This window comes from Pinus tabuliformis, chromosome J (assembly GCF_031772625.1).
Source record: "Pinus tabuliformis cultivar Carrire ecotype Pingquan chromosome J, CPIR1, whole genome shotgun sequence".
NCBI lineage: Eukaryota > Viridiplantae > Streptophyta > Pinopsida > Pinales > Pinaceae > Pinus > Pinus tabuliformis.
Genome location: NC_142295.1, coordinates 717737629 through 717763234, shown reverse-complemented (window position 1 = coordinate 717763234; position 25606 = coordinate 717737629).

Sequence of the window (25606 nt, the reverse complement as noted above, 5' to 3'; positions counted from 1 at the left end):
TGGTAGGAAAAGTTAATTCATAGAATGAATAGTAACAATTCGTATGAAGCATAGTATGTCAAGCAAGAACTAACAAAAATAATTTCAAAGCTAACAAGTTGAAAGAAAAATATGTATAATGTATTTATGGATATAGACCAGATGTGATGAAGGTAGTCAGACAAGTAACTTGATTCCAAGCAACACCAAAAGAATCTCATGTCATTGCAATAAAGAGGATCTTCCCGATATCTCAAGGGAACAACAGAATATGGACTATGGTATCCTAAAGGAAATGAATTAATTATTACAACATATACAAATGTTGATTGGACAGGAAGTGTCGATGATCATAGGAGCACTAGTGGATCAACGTTCTATCTAGGTGGTTGTCTTGTTTCATGGTTGAGAAAGAAGCAATATTTAATATCCTTATCCATAGTAGAAGCATAATACATAGCAGCAACTTCTTTTTATATGCAAGTCCTCTGGATCAAACAAACCTTGTAAGATCTTCAAGTAAATTTTGACAAGCCCATTCCAATCTTCTGTGATAACACCAGCATCATAACTATCTCCAAGAATCTTGTGATGCATTAAAAAATAAAACACATTTTGGTCAAGTACCACTTTGTTAGAGAATAGGTTGCTGGGAAGAACATCAAAGTTGAATACAATGGGAAAAAAGAACAACTCGCTAATATCTTTACCAAACTATTATCGTGTGAGACATTTGAGTATTTTCACTAAAAGCTTGGGATTCTCCCAAGTCTTCATTAGATCACTGATTTTTTTAAGTAGATAGGGGGAGTTAAGGTGGGTCATAGGTCCACAGGAGAGGTAGGTTGTCAAGGGGAGTTACCCTTTCCCATTGATTTCAAAAGGGGAGAGAAAGTGTTAAAAAGGTTAGAAGCATGGTGTTAGGGGGATTTATGATCGTAGGGGGAGTTATGATTGCAAGGGGAGTACTTTTGTTGCCACCAATGCCAAAGGGGGGGATTGTTGATAGGTGGTTGTCATCAATGTCAATCAAACCAGCACCAAGAGCTACCCCAATATTCAATGGAAAATTTGACATGGAAATTCATTGAATCTCATATCAGGATCCTTCTAGATAGATTCTCCTTCAAAATATGTTTTTTTATATATATGGTACGCCCCGCAGTTCCTTCTGGTTTGAGATAAAATTGAGTTTTATGTTGAAGACCTAGTTTTGTGGGCTAAACCCCAAGGGTGTGGTGACATGACACCTTATTCATGTACAATTGTTAATATATGACAATGATTATAGTTTCAATTTCATTGTGTATAAGTTGAAAATATTCAAGAACCAAATATAATAACCAATCATTGGCTTCACAATATTGGTAGGACCATATGCACTAAGCCAATCATTGATTTCAAATTTCTAATCGAATATTAAATAGGGTTCTTAAGGGTTAGTTACTATTATTTATTAATATTAATGAAATTAAATTATTTTTATAGAGTACTAAAATGTTTATTCATCCATAGGGAGTGTCCCTTATTATTTTAAACAAGGAAGAATATTTTAATCATCCTCCTCATGGTCAGTGGCCCTCTTTCCTTAGTACATAAGGTGTTTATTATTTAAGTTTGAATTGTTTCAAGGCCTTATGAAGCCTCCAATGTTCACTTTTGAATCCCTCCTTAACTCAAATTATTTCTATAAAAAGGAGTCGAATACACCATCAATGATAAGCATATAATGATATGATTTGTTGAGTACACACTCTAAAATTTTCGGATACCCTAAGGAGTGTTATCGCAAACATATTTAGCAGGGTTAGGGTTCAATTTGGGTGATTCATTGAGAATTGTTTAGTGCAGGAATGGAATTTCGTGTATCATCTACATTGGTAAGCGAAGGTACTAACCTTGGAGGTTTGTGTGTCATCTATTGTAGGGTTTCTTTGAAGACCTATGACTCTTTGTATCTTCCTAGTTTCATCACAGTAAAGACAGCGAAGCTAAAGTCTAATCCAGTCCAAGCATCAACTCAAAACAAAGGACTAAGGTTGACTGTGCACAATGATTTTGGCATCCTTGTGACTTCAATAATTTCATTAGGGCATCTATTGATGGACAATGAAGGTAAAGACTTTCATTTAAACATGGAAAGGCGTAATCTCTAAACAACGAAGACAATTATAGCATCTTAGCCATGTCTATGATATCTGCAATATATATGAGCAATGATTTTTGGAGATCATGGATGCAAAGAATTTGGGGACTCCATCCATTGCAAGGCTTTGATTAAGAGTAGATTTAATTTCTTTCATCAATCAATTAAGGTATAGTCTGCAATCTTTATTGAGACGAGGCCTCTCACCTAGGGTGTCACCATTATGCACATAAGTTGATTTCTTGATGATTATAAACCACTGAAGAAGGAGATTCTCATGCAACCTACAATCTGAAGCTACAGGATAAAAAAAGGTTCATTCTAGATTTGTGATATAACACAATCTCTAAACATGAGTTTTGGACATATTCATAGATAAGCTATGCTTAGAAATCAAGTCAACTTTAGATAGTAGTTGGGTCACTAATCAAAAGAATTAAGTTTGAAAATTGTTTACCTAGAAGTCAAAGCTACAACAATACATTTACAGTTGACAGGAAGCAAGGATTACCCAACTTATGATGGATGGACAATCAAGCTTCAGTTCAGAATTATAAATGAAGGTCGCAGTAAAGTATCTAGGTAAATTTATCATTTGACACTTGTTTTGGAAACTTTCTTGGGTTCAAGTTAGTTTGTTTTTTATTTATTTTTATTTTAAATTTCCATTAATATTTAATCCTTAAGGTATCATTGTTTCCTTGTCACATTTGGTAGGTTTTAATTAGATTATATTGTACCTCTTTTGATTCACTTCTAGAACACATTTGCAAGCTTACTTTACATTATTTTAGAAGTTCAGAACTGTTGAGAAAAAAGTGTCACAAGTGTTTTGCTTTTGCATTGAAGGTCTATCTATAATACAGTTTTTTCTCTATCATAGGATCCACTTGATATTCTCTTTTGCAGGAAAAGGTAAGTTTTGGTTAAGGGGTCATATGCTTTTATTTTCTTTTGGGTATTGGGATTCGCCTTGGCACTACTCCTTTTGCAGGTAAAATTGGTTCAAAACATCCAAGTTGCAGCAGACACTTAAGAAGAACAGTCTAAGGAACAACATTCAAGGGACATAGCAAAGGGATTAAGATAATAAAAAATTAAAAAAACATTTTAAAAAAAAAGCGCTAGAAGTAGTAACAACAATACAAGATCAAGTCAAAAAAATAGTGAGATTCATCATCAGCATCAAGGATAATCTAATTAGCAGTTATCAAGTCTTGTAAACTTTGTAAAGAGTCATTTTTCCAATTAAAGTCAAACAACGTACACTTATGTAATTACAAAAGTTTGTGTCATTACCTAGAGTTGGAGAAGGCAAATTTGTTTTGGGAAAAGGGATTTGGTTTGTTGTTGGGACAAGAGTTCTTAGTTTGTTGGGAGAAAATTTTAGGTCCTAGTGTGTCAGTTAGTCAAATAAAACCATTGAAATATCATTGTAAAGTGGATCATTGTCCCTGGTACGGGAGTCTACACTTTTTTATTTAATTTTTGTCTTTATAGGGTGGTAAGGTAGTGCTAGGAAGGTGAATGAAATCACCTTTAGGTTGGGGCCTGTAAACACTTTAGGGTGGTAGGGTGGTGCTAGGGCTATTTTTTGCTTGCTAGGGTGTTGGGGCATCCTATGAGTTGATTGTTGATAAAACTGGGGTGTTGGGATTTCCTTCCAATGGGAGCTAGAGAAGAATGCTTTTCTAGAATTCTAGAAAGTTGTAGATTTCTTTTCAGTTGGGGCTGAAGATTAAAGAATTGATAAGAAAAAATTTTGGTGGTTTTTGACCCAGAGGGGGTTTCCCACCTAAAAATATTGTGCCTAATGCCTCTATCTTTATGTATTGTTGTTTACTTCTTTACTGAATAATTATAATACTATTGAAGATTAACTATTCTCTAAAAAACATTAATTAATTGTTAATTGTAAAAAATATTTATTCACCCCCCCAGTGTTTCTAACACATTTGTACTTCCTAACTTCGATGGTATGAGAACAGAAGACCCAAAATATTTTCTCTTTGAATTTGAAGCATTATGTGTATCAACTTATGATTACTTACTTGATGCTTAAAAGTTGAAATTGTTTCCAGCCACATTAAAAGATGGACCTGACGTAGATCCCAAGGAATGGGCATGCATCCCACAAAACTCTGACATGTATCCCAATGAAAATGAATATAACTATAGATAGGCACACCCAATACAAGTATATAGGCCATGAAGCATTTTTCACATACCCTAAGGCATAGTACATGGATCCCAATGCATGGCTCCCAACTTCTAATGGCACATCTAGCTTCAACTAGTTGTTAGGTACTAACATTGACAGTATAATTTAACACAATTAACATAAGAAAATGTTACCAATTTACTGATAAAAAAATCATGGGGGGACAACCTTACCCCCATTACATGTTTTTATGGGAAAGGATGTAAGTAAATCCCTCTTGTTTAGAGTAGCTAAATTATGTTAACTTATGAAAAAGGAAATGTAAGGGTAACCCATGGATTATCTTTCAAAATCATATTATGATGTGGAGGGTCTACATTTTGTCCAAATAGTTGATTAAAATGTGTCTATGAGTTTGCATTTACTTTCAAAACCTTGTGAGAGGGAGCTTTTTTCACTCTTTTCTACTTCGTCATACACACACTTCCCCTTTCCTTTTTTCTTCCTTTTTTCTTTAGTTTTTTCTAAGTCCCCTTTTGTTTTAGATAGGCATTCTACTCTTAGAACTTTAAAAAAAGGGGGGGTGGCATAGTGAATTAGTTTTATTCATTTATTTTATTTATTTATTTTGTTCTTCACCTCTTTAGCCTATTATTTTGACTTGATTTAGTTAAGGTTTGCATTCCTTTTCTTTCTTTATTATTATTAACCCATTTTTTAAAATTTGATAAGTTAATCATAAGTTAGGGGATATTGATTTTTTATGGATGAGATGGAAATTAAGGGAAATGGATGGAAGGTTTTAAGCAAGGGGGTGATGTGACACTGCTACTCACTTTGATTTCCTAGTAGTACCTAGTGGCCTAGATTAAGGCACACTTATCTAGAAGTAATTATGTCCCAACATGGTTAGAAGTAGTAACTAGGTAACATCTTTATTGAGTTATAAGTAATAAAATATACATCTAATTCTAACAATTCATAACCTTAGCATCACTTTTATGTAAGAAAACCACACAATGAAAATCATACCAACTGCCAATTGATAGAGAGCATAGGGAACAAGAACTGATATACCATTAAATGTGTGAAGACCAATGAGCACAAGAATGAAACCACTCAATGGAGAATAACATGTTCAAATTGATGAGAAAGAATCTCGTCAAAGAAACAATAAATCACAACTATACGATGTGTTTCTAAGGTAAACAGGTTGCAATGTTACTAATTGTCAATATTGTGGCTTCAAACAAATTTTAATTTTAACCCCAAAGAAAGGGGCACTATTAGTAGAACCACTTTTCGATTTTAGGTTGATTTTAAAGTTTTTTTTAGCAATGAACTTTTATGGCCATGGTTGTAAAAGTTGTAATATATATATATATATATATATATATATATATATATATATATATATATATATATATATATATATATATCTTGTTGCAAATTGTTTTATGGATCCATTGCATTTAATGAAAATTGTTTATCAACGTTTCGAACCTACAACTATGGTTCATCTTTAGGATAAAGAAATGTGGAAAACTGATCAAACAAATGGTTATAATAAATAGGAGATAATACATAAGAAAATAACGGACAGTGAAAACATTAAACGGTAAAAATGGAAATTTAAATTTTAAGATATATTTTTTAATATGGTATGCTTTGATATTGATTAAAAAAAAAAAAATTCTAGGGTTTTGCTATTGTAGAGTATGGAAGGTATTTTTTTTGTCTTGTGCATGAGTTACTTGGATCTATGAATCATTTTTTTCATCTGCTTAAGGTTGGAATATCCATCAATAAGTGCATGGTAAAATTTCTTCTCTTCCATTCTCTATCAAATCCATAGTTACTTTCTTTCTTACTCAAGTTACTAAACAAAACTTGAAAAACTTTATTTATTTGTTTACTATGATTCCAATCAGTGAGGAGGGATAAAATAACACACCCCACACAAAAATTCTCAGCCACAAGATAACAATACCTAGTGTTGCAATAAAAGGAATTTCTTTGATTCCATCAATGCATCCTAGTCATGTGAAGTGTGTGAAGGTATTCTCCAAAAAGATCCAAAATAAGAGGAGATTGTAACTATAGTGCTTAATAATGGTGGCCATCAAGGTCTCGCCTCATATGTAGTAGTGAAGAAGCATATTCTACATACAATCCCACAACCTAGCCCCTACTCCTTTGGTGGCCTTAGAAAGAACTAGGATGTGCATACAAAGCAAATGCAAAGTGAAGATTTCCATATTAGGAAATTATATAGATGAATTAGATTTTGTTGATGTTCCATTGGATGTATAGTGTGATATTATGCAATCCATACCTATAGGGTAAAGGTACAATCTATCGATGTAACCTTAACTAGTACATAATTATCAATGATGTTGAATTTGAATAGTGACAATATAGAAATATCCAACACATATAGCACACATTTCAATGGTTGAAGCTGATACATTGATCAAAGCCTCGGGAAAATTTTCATTATTAGTCCTACAACTAGAGGAGGAAAGAGTGTCATCCTCTAACCATGTGCATAATGTTATTTCAATAGAAGAAATAATAGGAGAAAAAGTAGTAGAACAAATTTTTGCAATATAATTTCAGGTTGTTGCAAGAACTACAAGGAATGCCTACAAATCCTTTAGTATAGTAGTACATTGGCTTGCAACATTCAGCTATTTAAAAAATTGAGGTGTTGTGCAAGATATTGTTGTTAGAATGCGAGGAAAACATAAAATAAATTCATAAGTTGTTGGAAGAGGGCTGCAATTAACCATACATGACACCTTATGGATTTCAAGTGTTCTAGTTCCAAAGAAGGATGGCACAAAGAGACTGTACATGAACTATCCACTCTTAACCATAAGCATCACTAGGAATTGGTAGCCATTGCCCATGCACTGAAGATAATAGATCACCTCCAGGTGGTTGTAATCTAGTAAGATTAACCTAAAATTAATAATATCATATACAATTATTAAATCAAAAGATACATCAAAGACAACATTAAAGACATGAGAAGGATTGATTGAATGGCTAGTGACATTGTTTGGCTTACTAATGTTTTTCTAACATTAATAAGGATGATGAATAAGTTCTCTAACTATAACTTGACCATTTTATGATTGTGTACATAGATAACATATTGGTTTTTAGTATAATATGGGAGAGAAAATTGAAGTACCTAGACCAACCATCCAAAACATTGTGACAAGAGAAGTTAATCTTAGTGATCGTAAACTAATGTACATTTAGATGGCCTTAAGTTGTTATCTTAGATTATGTGTGAAACAAGGATTCAACATTGATTTGGAAAATTTGTATCCCTTGTCAAGTAGTAATCATAGAATAACATCCATGTTCTATGAAGCTCCATGGGGGATGATTATCTCATACACATTATCATATGGTTTTCCCATCTTCTAGTGAGTTTTATTTGGTTGTAACACTCCTATAAATATTCAAAAGGATAGAGTGTTGAGATGTGAATTCTCGTGTTGGTGGAAGTAATGGTCAGAGTAGTGGTAGTGGTGGTAATTTGTGGTCCCATACATTGTCATTTGTGGCCCATTCCTTTTTTCCTCGTGAACTCATAATTTTCTTAAGCATGCCTACTCCAACGACCAAATTGAATTATATTAATGCATGTTCATCTAATAGATATATTTCTCTTATTATAAAAATAATGTGATGAATCTTTGTTTCCTTGAATGTTTTTGAGTTTATTTTGTGATTTGAATTATTATCACGAATAATGCTTGGCAAGCAAGAGGTTTCACGCCTTTGAGATTTACGTAAAGGGTGTTGATTTTTCTTGTACAATGTAGACTAATACTTATTTCTAAACGCGGATAATTAATTATGATGATTATATATCTTCTTTTAGCATTTACAAAGTATTCATCAAGAAATTACACTTCATAAATTCAAACATTAACAATTGAAGGAAAGAAGAGATGACAATGCACAAGAACAATAAAAAGTTTACCATGGAAAAACCCACTAGGGGTAAAAACCTAGCAATACTTCCTTTACAAAATCAATCCAAAAAGAGAGACATCAGAGTCAATATGATAGAAAACTAACCAACATCTATGAAAAGCTCAACATCTCACCAAGAAACCAAATCATCCCTCACAAAACGACAAGGTATGTAACCACAAGAGTACAGAGAATCCGACTCCTTTTTCCACAAAGATAAATTACAAGAGATGCAACCATTTTTCACATATATAAACCACATATGTTTGGCCCTTTTTCACAGATATGTATCATAGATATTTATCCCTTTTCACAAAGGTAAACCACATAAATTTGGCCCTTTTCCATAAAGATGTATCACAAAGATTCAACCTTTTTCCATAGATATGAATCACAAAACATTTGTTCCTTTCCTTGGAGATTAATCATAGAGAATTCAACTTCTTCACAAAGATCGTACTTGTCCTTTAATCTCCTTCTTTATGCTCCTTTAGCTGCTTCATATGGCTAGAAGATATTACTTGATGTTTAGGTCGAATGGTAATTGAGAGAAGAATGAGTGAATCCAATATATAGTCATCATGAGGTTAAATGGGTGCCATAAGGGGTTGAGCTTACTTGAGCATTTACAGAAACCGACTCATTTTCTTCTGGAGGGAAAAATGCAAATTCAACATTCAAAATTCTTCTTTTGCAAAGGTCACGAAGAACATGCCTTTCATAATTCCTTTGACAAGTAATACAATGAGCATGAAGAACATGTTTACAATAAATACATAATGAGAATACACATTATGAATACCAACCATAGTTACAAAATTCAACACTCCCTCTTAACTAGGGAGGTATTCATAATGACTATTCAAATGTTCTCAAGTTGATAGATTATATAAGGAAGGATCAAACTAAGATAAGCATCATCATCAATATCATAATCACCAACATCAACTTAATTATGGTTCACCATCAAACAACTATATACACAAACTAGGTGAAACACCAAAGGCCTCATCAATGATAAACAAGTGCACTCTAGAAAGAGATCAAAGCACCATGTTGGGAGGTTGTAGCCTCTAGGACCATACTCCATTTAGTAGTCAACTGACACATAGAGTATGTCTTATCTGTACCTTTCTTCCTAATCAGGTCAAAGTACTTGACATAAGGATAACCTCCCTAATCAGGTCAAATTACTTGACACTGGGAGAATATAATTCCACCATACCATTCTTCCTAATCATGCCTATGTACTTGACACAAGGATAACCTCCCTAATCAGGTCAAGATACATCTCATAGGAAGAATTTCAGACCATGATGATATCTACTATGCCAAATCATTCTCCAACAAAGGATCTTTACAGAATTCTTCATCAGATGATTCATCTGAATCAACAAAATTAAGTTCATTTTCAGATTCTGAATCAGAAGATACCAATTCATCACAGCTACTAGGAAGATCGAATGAATTTATCTTTCCTTTCTTATTTCTATACTGGACTTTCTTTTTAGAAGAGTCTTTCTTTTTATTTGGACAATTTGGAGCTGTGTGACCTTTTTTGTTACAGTTGTAACAAATTATTTCTCTATCCTTAGAAAACATCTTTGTATGCTTGTAAGGTTTTGCTTTGTAATGTTTTCCTTTTGGCTTATCTTGGGAGGTCTGGGTATTCTTCTTGAATTGTCGTTTTTTCTTCTTATGCCCCTCAGAATTTCCAACTTTACCAAGATGCCATTGTTTGCAAAGCTGTTGATATCCATGTGGCTTTTTAGGATTTGTGGCAGCTCTTGCAATCTTCATTTGTGAACATAATTCAACAATGATTGCTTTTACTGCTTGTCTGATTATGCCAAATTTATAGTCTCCAATCTTGCCTGGTAATTTATTTACAATTGCTGAAGAGACCCATTGGGGAAGAGATGCAACAAAAATTTCCTTCCATTTTGGCTCAAGAATGAGATCTGGAGTCAAAGTATGCAATCTATGAAGGAATTCATTAAAATATTCATCAAAATGTTGCATATTATGCAATCTCATGGCCAGCAGAGTGATAGTTGTAATATCATTGGTTATCTGGGGGAATCCAATGAAATTAACTGTGATAGCATAAAGAAGTTTTCCTATCATATTATTGACAGGCAAACTAGTGACAGGATCCATGTGGGTAGATCCATCTTCATTTTCAACAACTGATTGTTCCCATCCTGCAAGGAGATTAGGATCTTTAACTGTCTCAGCTTTTAGCCAAGAATCCAATGTTCCTTCAAATCCTCCTATTATTCTTCTTGTAGCATTGATAGGTCCTATGTCATCTGCAAGATAAGTCCTATAACATACAAGCATGGAATGTAAAACAGACATGATCTCAGCCTCTGTGCAATTATCAATATTCCATGAGTAAGTAGCATTTGCAGACCAATCCTTATGGTATTCAGACTTCATAAGATCTCTTCTGTCAGGAGCAGGATTCCAGGTAGTTTGCCATCTTGACCTGGATGATGTAGCATTGACTTGATTTTCATTATCAAGTTGATCTTGTTCTTGATCTGTCAAAGATAAGTTATTGATACAGGTTTCAAGCTCTTCCATTTGTGGTTCTGCCTCTATTTTGTGAAGAGTCATATCACCAAAGGATGTTTCTGTTTTGTGAAAACTTGTATCAAAACTTTCTTCTTCTTCTCTAGTATAGGAATCTTCATTCGCCAGATTAGAAGATTCTGGTTTGCTGGATTCACTAGTCTCTTTAGAGTGTTTTATGACAGGATGTGGACTAAAGAAACTGGGGTTTGCAAACAGAGAATATGGATGAGAAGAGGTGGGTGGTGGAAAGGTTATAGAGTTTGGAGTTTTAATAAGGCTTTCCACAGAAGGAGTAATAGAATATGGGACAGAAGTCTTAGGTTCTGAAAATATAGTTGCTGATTTATAGGTTTCAACCTTAGGCTTCTTTTTCAAGGATTCTATCCCTTGAGTTACTTCCCAAACTTGTTTCTTTACAATATCAAGGGAATTACTGATCTTTACTATTTCCTTTCCATGAGCATTGGTAGCATCATGGGTCTTCTTATCAATCTGCCCTGTTTGTAAAGATAATCTGTCAAGACTCTTAGCAAGAGCCTTATCATTTTCTGCCAAAGTATTAACACTGTTATTCAAACAGACTGTATTATAGTCTTGTTTTCTCAAGACACTTTCAAGCATAATCTTCATTTCAGAATTGGCAGTTTCAATATTTTCAAACTTAGAACTGACAAATTTCTCTAGACTGGATAGAGCTAAATTTGTCCAATTTGTAGCAGCAACAGCATCTCTTGCTACTAGATTAGGATCATCTACATGAGATGGGAGTAATTTATACAATTTCCCATCTTGACTTCTAATCACAAAATTTTTCCAAGGAGGGAACTCTGTGTCTGTTTCTAAAAGATTTCCATCAAGGAGTTCCCACTTGTGTTTATTTGGGGTCCCAGTCCGCATCATATTTACTTGGAACTGAGAACATATTTTCCTTAGTAATTTTTCTCCTTCTATTTGAACAGCAATCAGAGATCTTGGAATGTTTGACTTGCTTAACATACTCTGAATCTTTGGCTGAAAAACGTGTGCTTTCAAAGGAGGAGGAATTACTACTGGATTTTCTTTCAGTTTTTCTTCTACAAATTTTTCTGGATCCTTGATTTTTTTTTGTTTAGCCTGGTTCCTGAATTGCTTCATCAAGGATTGTTCTATGATATTTGCAGAAGGGTAATACCATTCATAGAATGATATCCATTGATTTTCTACCTTCATCCATTCTTTCCATTTTTCAACATTCTGTCTGTTGAAGGCAGGACGATCATTTTTTGGAAGAAGCATTACTTCTTCAAAATACAAGTGTTCTTTTTCATGTGTAAACATATCCCAATTGAACATTTTCTTTTTCCATTGATCATCAGGATCATATGGACTGATTCCTTTAAAGATTTTTAAAAAGGCGATTATCTCTGAATCAGAAGGAATTTCAACATGTCTTGGAATCTTATCAATGGGATTTTTTCTGTATTCAGGAATAGGTGAAGAATCAATATAACCTAAACCGTAAGTAGAAGAACTGGATACAGTATGTACAAGTAGTTCTTCTTGTGGATTAAAAAATACAACCTTTTTGTAATTTTCTTCAGATGAGTCAGATGAAGGAGTAAATCTGATCATATTTATTCTATGCCGATCTGATGACTCACCATGTGGAGTTGGTGGTTCTGAAGAAAATTGACAGAAGGTTTTGGAGCAGTGTGGATGGTCACAGACTGAGCTAAAAGGCTGAGATGAGCTTGGTTGTGAAAACATCCTTCTGATAGAATCATACACTGCTTGGTCTATTACAAACTGTGGGGGTGCAGGAGATTGACCCGGATGTAATTGACTGATTGTAGTAGGAATGGCAGAGATAGAAGTAGAGGGTCCTTCATTGTGAACTCTAGGGAATCTTGTGGTAACTTTCCCATCTATCTCTGTTATTATTGACTGTGCAGCAGCAACAGGTTTCTTCGTAGGCTTTCCCCAATTGGTTACCCAATCATCAGGTGGACATAAATCATTTCTGGAGACATAGACTGGGGCTACTGGATTACAAGATGAGTCATACTGGATAAGAGTAACTCGGCCTTCATCTTTATCAGGAGTATGCAGAACAGCAGGGATTGTTGTGTTATAAAACCTAACACAAGTAATATAAAATATGGCCAAATTTTTTGATTTTGCTTTGAAATTTTGATACCCAGCAGTTTGGATACCTAAGGTTAGGCATTGCAGGACATTTGGGTCATCAAGTGCAACAGAGAAATCTGGAAAAACATCATACTGTACTGGGCCTTCAGCAAGGCTTGTTTCAATGCCACCTATCATAGCCTGGGTGAATGTGGTCCATCGATTGTCGAATAGGGCTGAGAACACATAAGCTTTTTGTCCTTTTCTATGTAATGCATTCAGTCCTATCCTCACCATCCCCAGATGGACATACTGGTAACCAGCTTTGAGGGCTGACTTGATATGTTTAGCTTCCAGGAGAGATATAGTTAACATGGCATTCAAAGTTAAATCTGCTTTGATAGATTTTTCTTTGATTTTGATCTGACTCATGGCACGTAAATTAAAAGAAGATAAATTTCTGTATACATCATGTGGAGATACTGGGGGAAGTTTCCAATTAACAGAGGGATCTGTTTCTTCTTGTTCTATGATAGCAGAATTTCCAGAAGAGGATTCAGATCTACATAACCCTTCTAATGCAGATTTTGATTTTTCTTCCTCTTTCATAGTTCTAAAGTGCTTAGATCCAAAAATAGAATCAGAAGATTCAGCTGAAGAATGTCTAGAAGCATCCATTTTAGAATAGAAAAATACCCGTATCAAAAGTCTTGCAGAAAATGATGAGAAGAATTGTGGTCTTCTTCTGAAGGAGAAATTGCGGCAAATTCTCGTCCAACGTCTTCAACGCTCTCCAACGCCAACAACAGCAACAACGAGCTCGAACGCTATTCAGGACTCAAACGAATTTTTTCACTCAGACAATATCTCACAGCAAAATACTAACTCAAACAATACTTGGCTCTGATACCATCTCTCAGGACCTTTAACAAGCAAATGAACACAGCAAGATTGCGGAATTTTGAACTGGAATTTTTATTATATGGATGCAGATATTACATAAGAAAATCTCCTTACAGAGATTGACTGTCTACGCATTCACCGGACTTTCTACCGTTCTCAAGGAACAAGTATTACCGGAAGCTCCTGGCAATAGACAGGCTCTGCCTCAGAGATTACAGACAAACTCTCAGACTTTCCTAATGGTTCAGCCACTTTAGGTTCTCACCAGTGCCGAACACACTGATGCGCAGGCTTCCAAACCAGACTCTAAGACTTAGAAAACTCTTCGTGATGCAAGCAGATCAGACACAAATGTCCGCAGATGCAGAGCAGGAAAAGTCTATGACTCTAAACTCTCTCGACCCGAATGAGTCTTACTTCGCAGCTAGCTCTTATTTATAAGCTGGAAGGGAACAAACATTCATGAGTGCGCTATGTACAGACTGATGACTCAAAGACACAAGTACTTAGACAGATCTGAATAGATCGCCGAAAGTAAGATTCGGGCATAGGACACTATCGTCCTATGTTATCTCGTCCCTACTCTTTATCAGAGAGCCTGAGGCATGTGGGGACCGAATCTTAGTACCAAACGTACTATTTACACAGAGGAAATTCATTAGTGAACCCTCGAAGGTCATAATGACACAAGGATGATATCATACCATTCTCCAACCAAGGTCGTGAAGACACAGGGAGAATGGAAATTCACAATGATGTCTCATTAGCTCTCCCTCTTAATGAGAGAGGTGTTCTTCACTAGCCCAAGCTTGTACAAAAGGTACACAAAATTCCCTTTAGAAAGAGGAAATGTAGTGGAGCTTCACAGCTCCCTTCAGCATCAAGTCTCGGATGAAGTGGTACTTGATCCCAATTTGCTTCAACTTGTCATCATTTTCATCACCAAGACTTGATTAAGATAATCCTACAAGTAATCTTTGAATTCATATTGCTTCTCAAATTTCCAATCCAAGTGCAATATACTTAGCTTCTACTATACTAAGTGCAATAGATGACTACTTCATGCTCATCAAGAAATTATAATGAAGCCCAAACTGAAGTAACATTTTGATGAATTATTTTTGTCCACAACACTCCAAACTAAATATGAAACCATGATTCTCAAGTCATCCATGACCAAATGTACCATGTTGGTACTCTAACACATGTTGAGAAAAATATATTTGGCTCATCGATAAACTATTTTTCTCCATTTCACTAAATCATAGACGCTTGCAAGTCACCCACACTGGGTGCTCCCTCTCAAACTAAGACATGTCCTTTTGTGGTAATTTAGGTTGCTCCCTCAGCCACTATTTTCTTTTGACAATGCTAATGATAGTCCATCATCTCAAATCCATAGTTCCACTCCCTCTGATGATAAAACAAGGCTCTCTAATTACTCCCTCTAACATAAGTCCATCTCCCATTAAATCAAATAAGATTAACCAAACCCAACGTGTTTTCTTGTGATACCTTTCTTTAATCATAAAACTTCATGTATCTCAAAATCCTAAGGTATATTTGTTCACACTTCTTCCTCCTTTATCACTTTAATGAGAAGAGAAATCTATGCATCAACCTGATGCAATTTTCAAAACAAAGATAATATAAGTGTACCTTACAATTGGGAAAATGTCTTATCATGATCCTATCCTTCTTATTGGGATAATCTTCTATTAAATTCTTGCTTAAAATTTGACTATGATGCCATCTGCAAACTTCAAACTTGATGATCTCATGGCTCCCTATGAGCTTGAATTTCTTCTAATATAATATCTATCAACTTCAACTTGTGATTCAGGGAAAGTCCTCTTGACACACGATTTTCTTTGTCCTTCCACTTCTTTCATTCATTGTCAAAACCTTGGCAACCTTTACTATGTACTTACAATCCTCGCTAGGAGTTCATGGAAGAACAATTATAACCACATAAAATATACAAAGACAAAAGACTAATTACTAGTAAAAGAAACACTAGTAATAATTAAGGAAGAAATATATAAAAAACTTATCTTTTGAGAAAAGAAAAATGTTGGTGGGGGGTCGATCATGGTTGGTCACTAATTTCCCTGGAGTCAGTGAGATAGTCATCACTCTTCATTGAGGGGAGCGCAAGGGATACCATAGTTCCTTAATTAATGGAGAGCCTCCCTTCTTTTCTGGGATCCAGGTTTAGGATAGAAACTTGAGCAGGTGTGGAAGGAATCCTTGGTTTACCGGCTACTGGAATCCTTGCATTTTTGGGCCTCGTAGAGGAAAACCACTTCCTTGGCAGTATTTGGATGATCGCACTGCTCTAAAGTGGGAAACGGTTTTAGCAATTTTGCAGCAATCGCATCCAACTTCTTACATGTGGTAGAGTCAGGATTTGGAAAACCACCCTCCATCGCACACCATCGTCTGTTCAACTTGCTCGATGTGATATGATTCTCTTCCGTTGGATCTCTCTGTGTGGAACAACGTCACGATGGCTCATGCAACTTTGAGCGATGTCCCATCAATCTTCTGTCATCTTTGTTGTGCGATTTCATCCTTGGTTGTTGGTTTAGGAGCCGGACGAGACAGCTCAGATTAAAAGGACTCATTTGTAGTATGATTGGTGGAAGCTCTCGCAAGCTTCTAGGGGCGGGGTCTGAATTTTGGGTTATCTAGATTTAGGGTCAGAATCCACTGTTATCTTCCATGTAGGTTGAGCCTTGAGGTCAAAATCAGTGGACTTCGAGCAGATCACATGCGCAATGTTTATTCCACCATTCAGACTCGAAATATGTTTAGTATGGTTTCTATTTTGGCATCGGGTCCGTTTTTGGAATCAAAGAATATTCCTTCTTTTGGTTCCGATTTGCGGCTAATCTGATAGATCTCTTCAAACTTTTGGGTGATTTTGGATTTGGTTTGTTTAGGGATAGTCTTGCAATTAAGGTTGTGGGCCCTTGATCCGTTTGTCAAGCTTTTGGCTTGGTACCCAAGCCTTGTGTGGATGGTGGATTCTATGTCCATCAGGTCTCTTTGGGTAGTTGTATTATATGTAATTTGTTTCTTTGTTTATAATGAATAGAAGGTACGACTCTTGCTTAAGCAAAAAAAAAAAGAGAAAAGAAAAATTTTAGCTCCCTCTTGATCTAATCCTTCTTGCAAGTTATGATGTCATTCCTTCCTTTCATGATCTAGGGTTAGATATTTCAGTGGAAATATTGAAATAGGTCTATTTCTAGGGTTTTATCCACAAACCTTAGAGTTTTCTTATCAAGAATCCTAGATTTTTTAGGGTTTACTAAACAGTTCTAAGAAGGACTCGATATGACATCTCTTTATGTGAGGGACCACTTCAACTTCCTCTTACTCCTAGCATACCTGTAGTAATTCTAGTAAAATAAATCAGCTCCCTCTTGGTCTAATCCTTCTTGCAAGTTATGACGTCATTCCTTCCTTTCACAATCTAGGGTTACATATTTCAATGGAAATATTGAACTAGGTCTAATTCTAGGGTTTTATCCACAAACCTTAGAGTTTTCTTATCAAGAATCCTATATTTTTTAGGGTTTACTAAACAGTTCTAAGGACTCAATATGACATCTCTCTATGTGAGGGGCCACTTCAACTTCCTCTTACTCCTTGCATACCTGTAGTAATTCTAGTAAAAGAAATCCTTATCACTAGCTACAAAAGCTTTTGCAGTATCATTCTTAGATTTCTTCTCATGAGGATGCTCATCATCATCATTGTCCTTCCTCTTCTCATCGTTCGATGCTTATGGCAATTTTTTTTATATTGTCCAAATTTGCAACAACCATAACATTGCACTCTTGACAAGTCTTTCCTTCCTTGTGAATTGGGTCTTTTATCTGCACTTTTATTTTGAGAGACAAACTTATTTCCATTATTCCTTCTATAGATTTTGTAGCAAAAGCTTAAGATTCTTCTTCATTAGGATTTTGGATATTTCCTTTAGTTATAAGCCTATATTCCTCTTGAGTGTAACAGGTCCATAATTCTTCAAAGCTTGTAGTATTATTTCTAGCACATATTCCAATAGAAAATGCATCCCATAAATATGGTAGTCCATTAATTGCGATAGTGATAAATTCATATTCAGAAATGAATTCAACAATGCTTTGGATTTGATCTCTTATGTGAGATATATTCATGAAGTAGGAGGCCAGAGGTTCATACATTGACATCTTAATATCACAGATTTCATTCCTTAGAGACATATTTTGGCTAATGTTGTTGATTGATAACAAATGAATAAGAGTATCATAGACTTCTTTTGATGTAGTCAAATATGAGACAAATGGGATTAAATGGTCCTTGAGGGATTCAAATAGAATTATTTGAGCCTTGATGTCACCCTTCCTAAACTTCGCTTTCCCTACAAAATCATTATCATCTTGTTGAGGTACTTTACCTTGTACATATTGCAAAACTTTATGTTCTTCTAGGACAAGATCAATCCTCTTCTTCCATGCTTGAAGTTTGATGCTCCTTCAAGTTTGTTTCCTTCCTTGTAAGAGTGAACCATTTTCTCATAGATCTTGTACATAGAGATAAGAGATTACTTCCTTGATAGAGAGAGAGATAGGTTCAATAAGGTGAGATCTTCACCTTTCTTTCTTAGCCAAAGCTTTGAAACCATGTTGATTTTTCAAGTACAATATAGACCAATACTTATTTTTTAACATTGCTAATTACTTCTGGTGATTATATGAATTCTTTTAGCATTTACAACTTCTTCATCAATCAATTATACTTCAGAAATTCAATCATTAACAATTGAAGGAAATGAGAGATCAAAATGCACAAGAACAAGACAAAGTTTACCCTAGGAAAACCCACTAGGTGTAAAAACCCAACAATCCTTCCTTTATAGAATCAATCCAATAAGAGAGACATCAAGTTCAATATGATAGACAACTGACCAGCATGGATGACAAGCTCAACCTCTCACCAAGAAAGCAAGTCAGCCCTCACAAACAACATAGTTTGCAGCCACAAGAGTACAAAGAATTTGTCTCCTTTTCCACATAGATGAATCACAGGAGATGTGATCCATTTTTCACAAAGATAAACCAAAAATGTTTGACCCTTTTTCACAAAGATGTATCACAGAGATTCAATCCTTCTCATAGAGGTAAACCACAACAATTTGGCCCTTTCCCATAGAGATGTATCATAGAGATTCGACCTTATTTCATAGAGATGAATCACAAAAAATTCAATCCTTTCCTTAGAGATTAATCACAAATAATTCTTCATCACAAAGATGAGACTTGTCCTTCAATCTCCTTTGTTCTTCTCCTTTATCTACTTCATATGGCTAGAAGATATTGCTTGATGTTCAAATTGAATGATTGTTGAGAGGAGGACAAGCTACTCTAATATATAGTCTTCATGAGGTCGAATGGGTGCCATAAGGGTTGAGATGACTTGAGAATTTAGAGGAGCCGATTTGGTTTCTTGTGGAGGGAAAAATACAAATTCAAAATTCAAAATTCTTTTGCAAAGGTCATGAAGAACATGCTTTTCATAATTTATTTGACAAATAATATAGTGAGCATGAAGAACATGCTTATAATACATACATTATGAAGACATGCTATAGTTACAAAATTCAACAAAGGGTTTGTGACATGCCATGGTCACAAAACTATTGAAGAAACTCTAAAATCCCACCACATACACTCCAACACTTTTCCTGGCATTATTTTAAGTTTTTTAGTGTATGATCAAGAGATGCACACATTTGTCCGAGCAATGAGCAATTGACGATATTTTCATTGAAAAGAATGTGTTACAATAATATTTATTGCAATGCAATGTTATGATCAAGCATGAAAAATGAATTATAAATAAAGTTGTAAAATGTAAATTGCAACCACATCTAGTCAAAGTGATAATATATATCCATATAATTTCAATAATATGTTTCATTAATATTAGAAAAAAGTTTATGAATTATACACACTTTCCACCTGAATAAGAACACAAGAAAAGTTTATGGCAAGTATAAATGATCTTTATTATTCAAAAAAAATGAGTGAAAACACAAGCAACGCATAAAACATCTCATATTCAAAATATAAATATTAGTACATCCATATCATTAATAATTAAATGTACAAAGAAAAGTAATTCAATCATAAAAAATTTCATATTTAAAAGAAAAACAAAGATCCATAATATCTATTAATAATTTAAAAAAAAATAAAATATTTCAACCATAAACACTTTTATGAATATCGAAGTTTAGGAATATAAAAGATTATTTCCATCCCATGTTTTAATATCTAAAACTATTAAACAAAAAATAAATAAAACTTGGGCAATTTTATTTTAGTAAGTCTGGTAGATGTTTCTTTTTCATTAATAATAAGCAAATTAACACCATCTCAACTTGCCTAGTAAGAAACCAAGTCTGTTGACTAACATACTCTAGTTTCTGTTGGGATCACGATTTCCGTTACACCAAAAGCCGCAGGTGTTAGTAAACGGACGCATCACCAGAGTTAACGGATCCTCGAGAGGCGGTTAGTCCATGTCACGAAACACACGGGGAGTGCTGGATTATCCAATGCCCAACAATCTCCCCCCAAGCGTGAGCCGGGTGTGATTCGAACTCGAGACCTTTGGCTCTGATACCACTTGTTGGGATCACGATTGCCGTTACACCAAAACCCGCAGGTGTTAGTAAACGGACGCATCGCCAGAGTTAACGGATCCTCGAGAGGCGGTTAGTCCATGTCACGAAACACACGGGGAGTGTTGGATTATCCAATGCCCAACAAATGTTGGACACCTAATCCTAAATGGGTTAGTGTGGAAGCCGAATAGACCAAAGCAGTCCAAGAGACCTTGGGATCTGAAACCCAAGAGTCACGTATTGTACTATAAATGTATATCTCATGTTAATAAAAAAATGTACTCACATGATTTATCTTTCCTATTCTATGTTTCCCATGTGTGTTTAACATGGTATCAAAGCAGACGTATTCCTGCCCTGCATAATTAGTGTGAGCCACCTGTTTCTGTGGCCTTTGTAAACCAATGCTCTCCTATTGATTATACTTTTCTAAGCATTTCTTAGAATAGAGGATGTTACCTCTATCAGCGCTGCCATTCCTCTGTTGTGAGCAGTCCTGGCCCTCTGCCATATAACGCATCTGTCCATGATTGTTTGTCTGTTTGCCATATACCATTTGTAAAAACTGCACCCTGCTCTTCTGCGCTGTCATTCTGACCTGACATTGAAATGCTTGAGCGCTAGTCTGACACTTCCACTGGCCTGAACGCATCATTATTCTCCTACTCTGACGCTTCCACTGGCCTGAATGCTTCTCCTGTCGCTGCTCTCTGCATACAAAACGCTCCTCTCTGTGGCCATTCATATAAGTGGAAGGTAGACTCATTATTTCATCAAATTATACTCGGTCACCTCAGTAAAATATTCGTCAGCTCCGGGATTTCCTCATCCCAGGCAAATCTTGTCGTAGAATTGCGGTCTTCCCACCTATAACCGTGGAAAGCTAGCCAGAATCTTTCCGCCACCGTTTGCGATGTGAAGTTTATAACAGCATATTGCGGTTGTTGTTGCAGAAGTTGCGGATCGCTATGTATTGCTCGAGCATTATATATTCTTAGGGAACTTGAAATTGACCTTAAAGCAGTGAGAGGTAACCAAATGCTGAAGCGTTTGTAGATCAACTCCTGGCGGGATGTTTTTCCATAATCACGGTCGTATATCTTGATAAATTGTTCTGTAGAACACCGGCGTATTGAACGAACGGATTTTCCATGGCTATTAGTTTTTGACTGTTTTGATATTCGGGCAATCCCCAGTTAAAATATGGGAAATAAAAATAGACAAATCCAGCTTCCTTGAAATTGTGAAGGTGGCAGATCTCAAAACAGTGGACTCAATGATAACCAGAAGCCCTAGCCCTATGATAGTGAGGCTCAAATAATTTGCAAATACATGACACCCTCTTTTACATCTTAGTGCAATAGAACAGAGGGTTTAAGGCTTTCTGCCGCAGTGAATCTCTGTGAGGATTTAATGTCGATTCCCTCTGAGTCCTAGCCCTGTTCTTATTATGACTACTCTGCTTGGCAGCAGCATAACAAAGCCCATGAATACAGCGTGTTCCCTGTTTTAAGAGCTTTAGTCCTGGTCGACATTGATGCTGATCCCGAATGGATACGAATGAAGTTGAATATGAATGAAGAATAGAGGGCGCAGCAGTTTTCATCATCTTATTCTGCAAATCCAGACTCTTTGAACATTGTTGTCAATCCAAGTCAGACTATTCCAGCCCATTGCTTTGCTTGAAGATACAATATGAAATTGTATGGTACTTTAACTTGTCTGAGGAGGAAAATATCCCTAGCGGTGACAATAATCGTAGTTGTTTGAACCTGTACTCCAAAAGACGTTGGTCATTGCGTTTCTGACAAACGTGCATGTTCCATGGTATGTTAAGTTGAATAGTTGAACGCAATATGCTGGTTATATGGTATGAATACCTGCATTGAATGATCAAACCTGCTCTTTTAATCTATGTACATTGGTCGTTGAGTATGTATGTTAGTTTGGCATAAGCGTTGGTTGGAGAAATATTGGTGGACATGCAGGCATAGTTTTTCTCAGAATTTGTTATCTTGGATTCGAATTCTCTATTCTCTCTGAGCATGAATACGTAGCGTCCATAACGCATTGAACCGTTGGCTCCCAGTGTTGTTCGAAGAATGATGGCTTAATTCATTTGATATACAAACCCTTATCTTCGATGTATTGATATTGAGCCGGTTTCCAAGATTTGTCATAAAAATGGTGTATTGGTTTGTATAGATTGTACTTTTGCAACGCCTGTTAACCAGAAAGCATTAGCACTCTGCGCAGATGTTGTATTCCATTCGGTAACTAAATATATTGCAGGTCATAATGATGTTCTTGCAGGCAGTTTGAGTGGTTCAAACAAGGTTATTGGCACAGTACGTGCTTTGCACAATGTCTTGGGAGGTGTATTAAGTCCAAATGCAGCGTACTTGTTTCTTCGTGGCATAAAGACCCTGCATCTTCGTGTACATTGTTGCTGTAGGGCTACATGAAGTTTTTAAAATGATACACTCCTTTTTAAAACGCTTCTCTTAAACATTTGTTTTTGGATTTGCGTTCGTGGTATCAAACTGCATTTGCGCTATTTTTAAAGTGATATATATACGGTGATATATATTGGTAGCATGGTGATATATATTGAATGCGCCTCTTTAATATTGAATGTGCGGTGTTTTAAATATTGAATGTGCGTTGTCCAGTGGTATTTGAAACTATCATATGATCCTGCCATTAGTAGTTTTTCTTCTCGACTTTTGCACATTTGCCAAGCACTTGGGTGTGTATACACATATCATTGTCAGCGTTAGTAGAGGAGGAAAAGCGATATCTACCCATGCCTTCCACAAGGATTCTTGAGAGACCACTTTACTTATAAATGGCGTTTGAAATGAATAATATGCAGTGCGGCACACAGGCAGTTTTTCGAGGACCCACAAAGTTTTTTGGATGCTTGGATCTATAATATCCTTGGAGGAGTATGCCGATTGTATTGTTTGATACAAGGAGTGTTGTTGACTGTTTGCATTAAACAAAAATTAGATTTAGAGATTTGATATGACAGTATTGACACATTATTCTTTGTAAATGCCTATGATAAAGAATCTATTGAATTGGTACTGCTGACATTGTTGATCTATAGACATGTATTGATGAAGTGGAGTATGATTTCACATTCTAGGGTTTCAGAAATAAGTCTTGCATTACCAAGTATTATTGACTGAATACGCTGATGGATAGACTCTGATGATGATGTTGAATTGACGGGCTAAGTGTTATAGAGCTTGACATTCCTTGATTCCACTGCTGTATAAAGATTTTGGTGAGCTGATTGTAATTTTTTATGTTGCATGCTCCTCATTTGCTCACATTTATAAAAGATATTGCAATGACATTGAATTGTGAGTGATTGTTGCTGGTTGATAGTCGTGATCAGTTTCTTTAATGTATAAGATGATGAAGGAAATGACCAGACTTGAAGATGCATTAAAGTTACTGAATATCTTAATTCATTCCACTCCTGATGGGACAGTCAAAATCAGTAAGGATTTTCTCTCAGAAATTCAGACATGTCTACAAAATGCACAGGAAAAGATTGATTTTTTGCAGCTTGAATCACAGCTACAGCAAGAAGAGCTACATCAAAATAGACATCATTCTGAACCTGTTCAGAACATTGATACAACCACCCATCAGCAACAAGACAATAATGTTACTGTTCATTCAAATAAAGCAGCAATTGTAAATGCAGATGCAGAAACTCAGTCTGCACTTCCCAAGCCCATCATCAGACCTTGGGAACAGCTTGTCCACAACAAGCACAGAACTAGTCTTGGATATGACAAGGACTTGTCCTTTCATATTCCAGACTACTCAAAGCGTATTCAGTTTCAGAGTGCTGGATTCATTCATGACAGTTCACCTGCTCATCATGACAGTTCAACTCCATCTGCTCCAGACTCTGTCTCTCTTCCACAGCAACAATAGATTGTAAAATGCCAACACTGTGACCGAGTTGGCCATTTGAAAGATCACTGTTTTGATCTTCATCCATGTAAGCACTGTCATAAAACCAGTCATTCTTCACACAGATGCTTCAGAAATAAACGTCCTGCAAGAACAAAGATTCATCTTGGATGGATCGCTTCTTGGCAATGGGCATCAACAACCAAGAAGATATTCCAAACACATGTCAGAACTTGTTCTAGAATATTGAACAGTCTTGTAGTTGAGTTTCCTCCATCACCTCACCTTGTATCTAATAGGGGGGGAAATGATGGTCATCTACAAGCTTCAAAGTCACATCAAGCGAGCCTGAGCCACAACTTGCCACACCAGTTTCAGAGTTGTAGCCAGCGACAAAGATGCCCCTGAACATGCCTTCAGTTGGCAATTTGGGACACTTCCTCTAGCAGAAGACTTCAGCTTCTTGCCAGTTTCGGAAGCATTCCAGGAACACAATTGAGAACACTTCCTCTAGCAGAAGACACCAGCTTCTTTCCAGCTTTGGAAGAGTTCCAGGAATTGCATTAAGCATTCCAGAGTTGTTGGTTATCCTTAAACCATCACAGGTTGAGACTTCCCTTTTTAGGTTGAAGTTTTACCTTTTATGCGGGGTGAGACCTCCCTTTTATGGTTGAAGGTTTCCCTCTTTAAAACAATAGGATCACTTCCTCTAGCAGAAAACTTCAGTTTCTTGCGAGTTTTGGAAGAGTTCCGGGAACTGCACTAAGCATTCCAGTGTTGGTGGTCATCCTTAAACCACCGCCCTTTATACCAACATTTCATAGAGCACATTCAACCTAGTGTTGCCATGCATTTTTTTGCACATTTTGTATTACAGCTCTCTTCTTGGACTCATACATAACCCTTCGGATTAAGGGGGGGAATGTTGGACACCTAATCCTAAATGGGTTAGTGTGGAAGCCGAATAGACCAAAACAGTCCAAGAGACCTTTGGATCTGAAACCCAAGAGTCACGTATTGTACTATAAATGTATATCTCATGTTAATAAAAAAATGTACTCACATGATTTATCTTTCCTATTCTATGTTTTCCATGTGTGTTTAACAGTCTCCTATA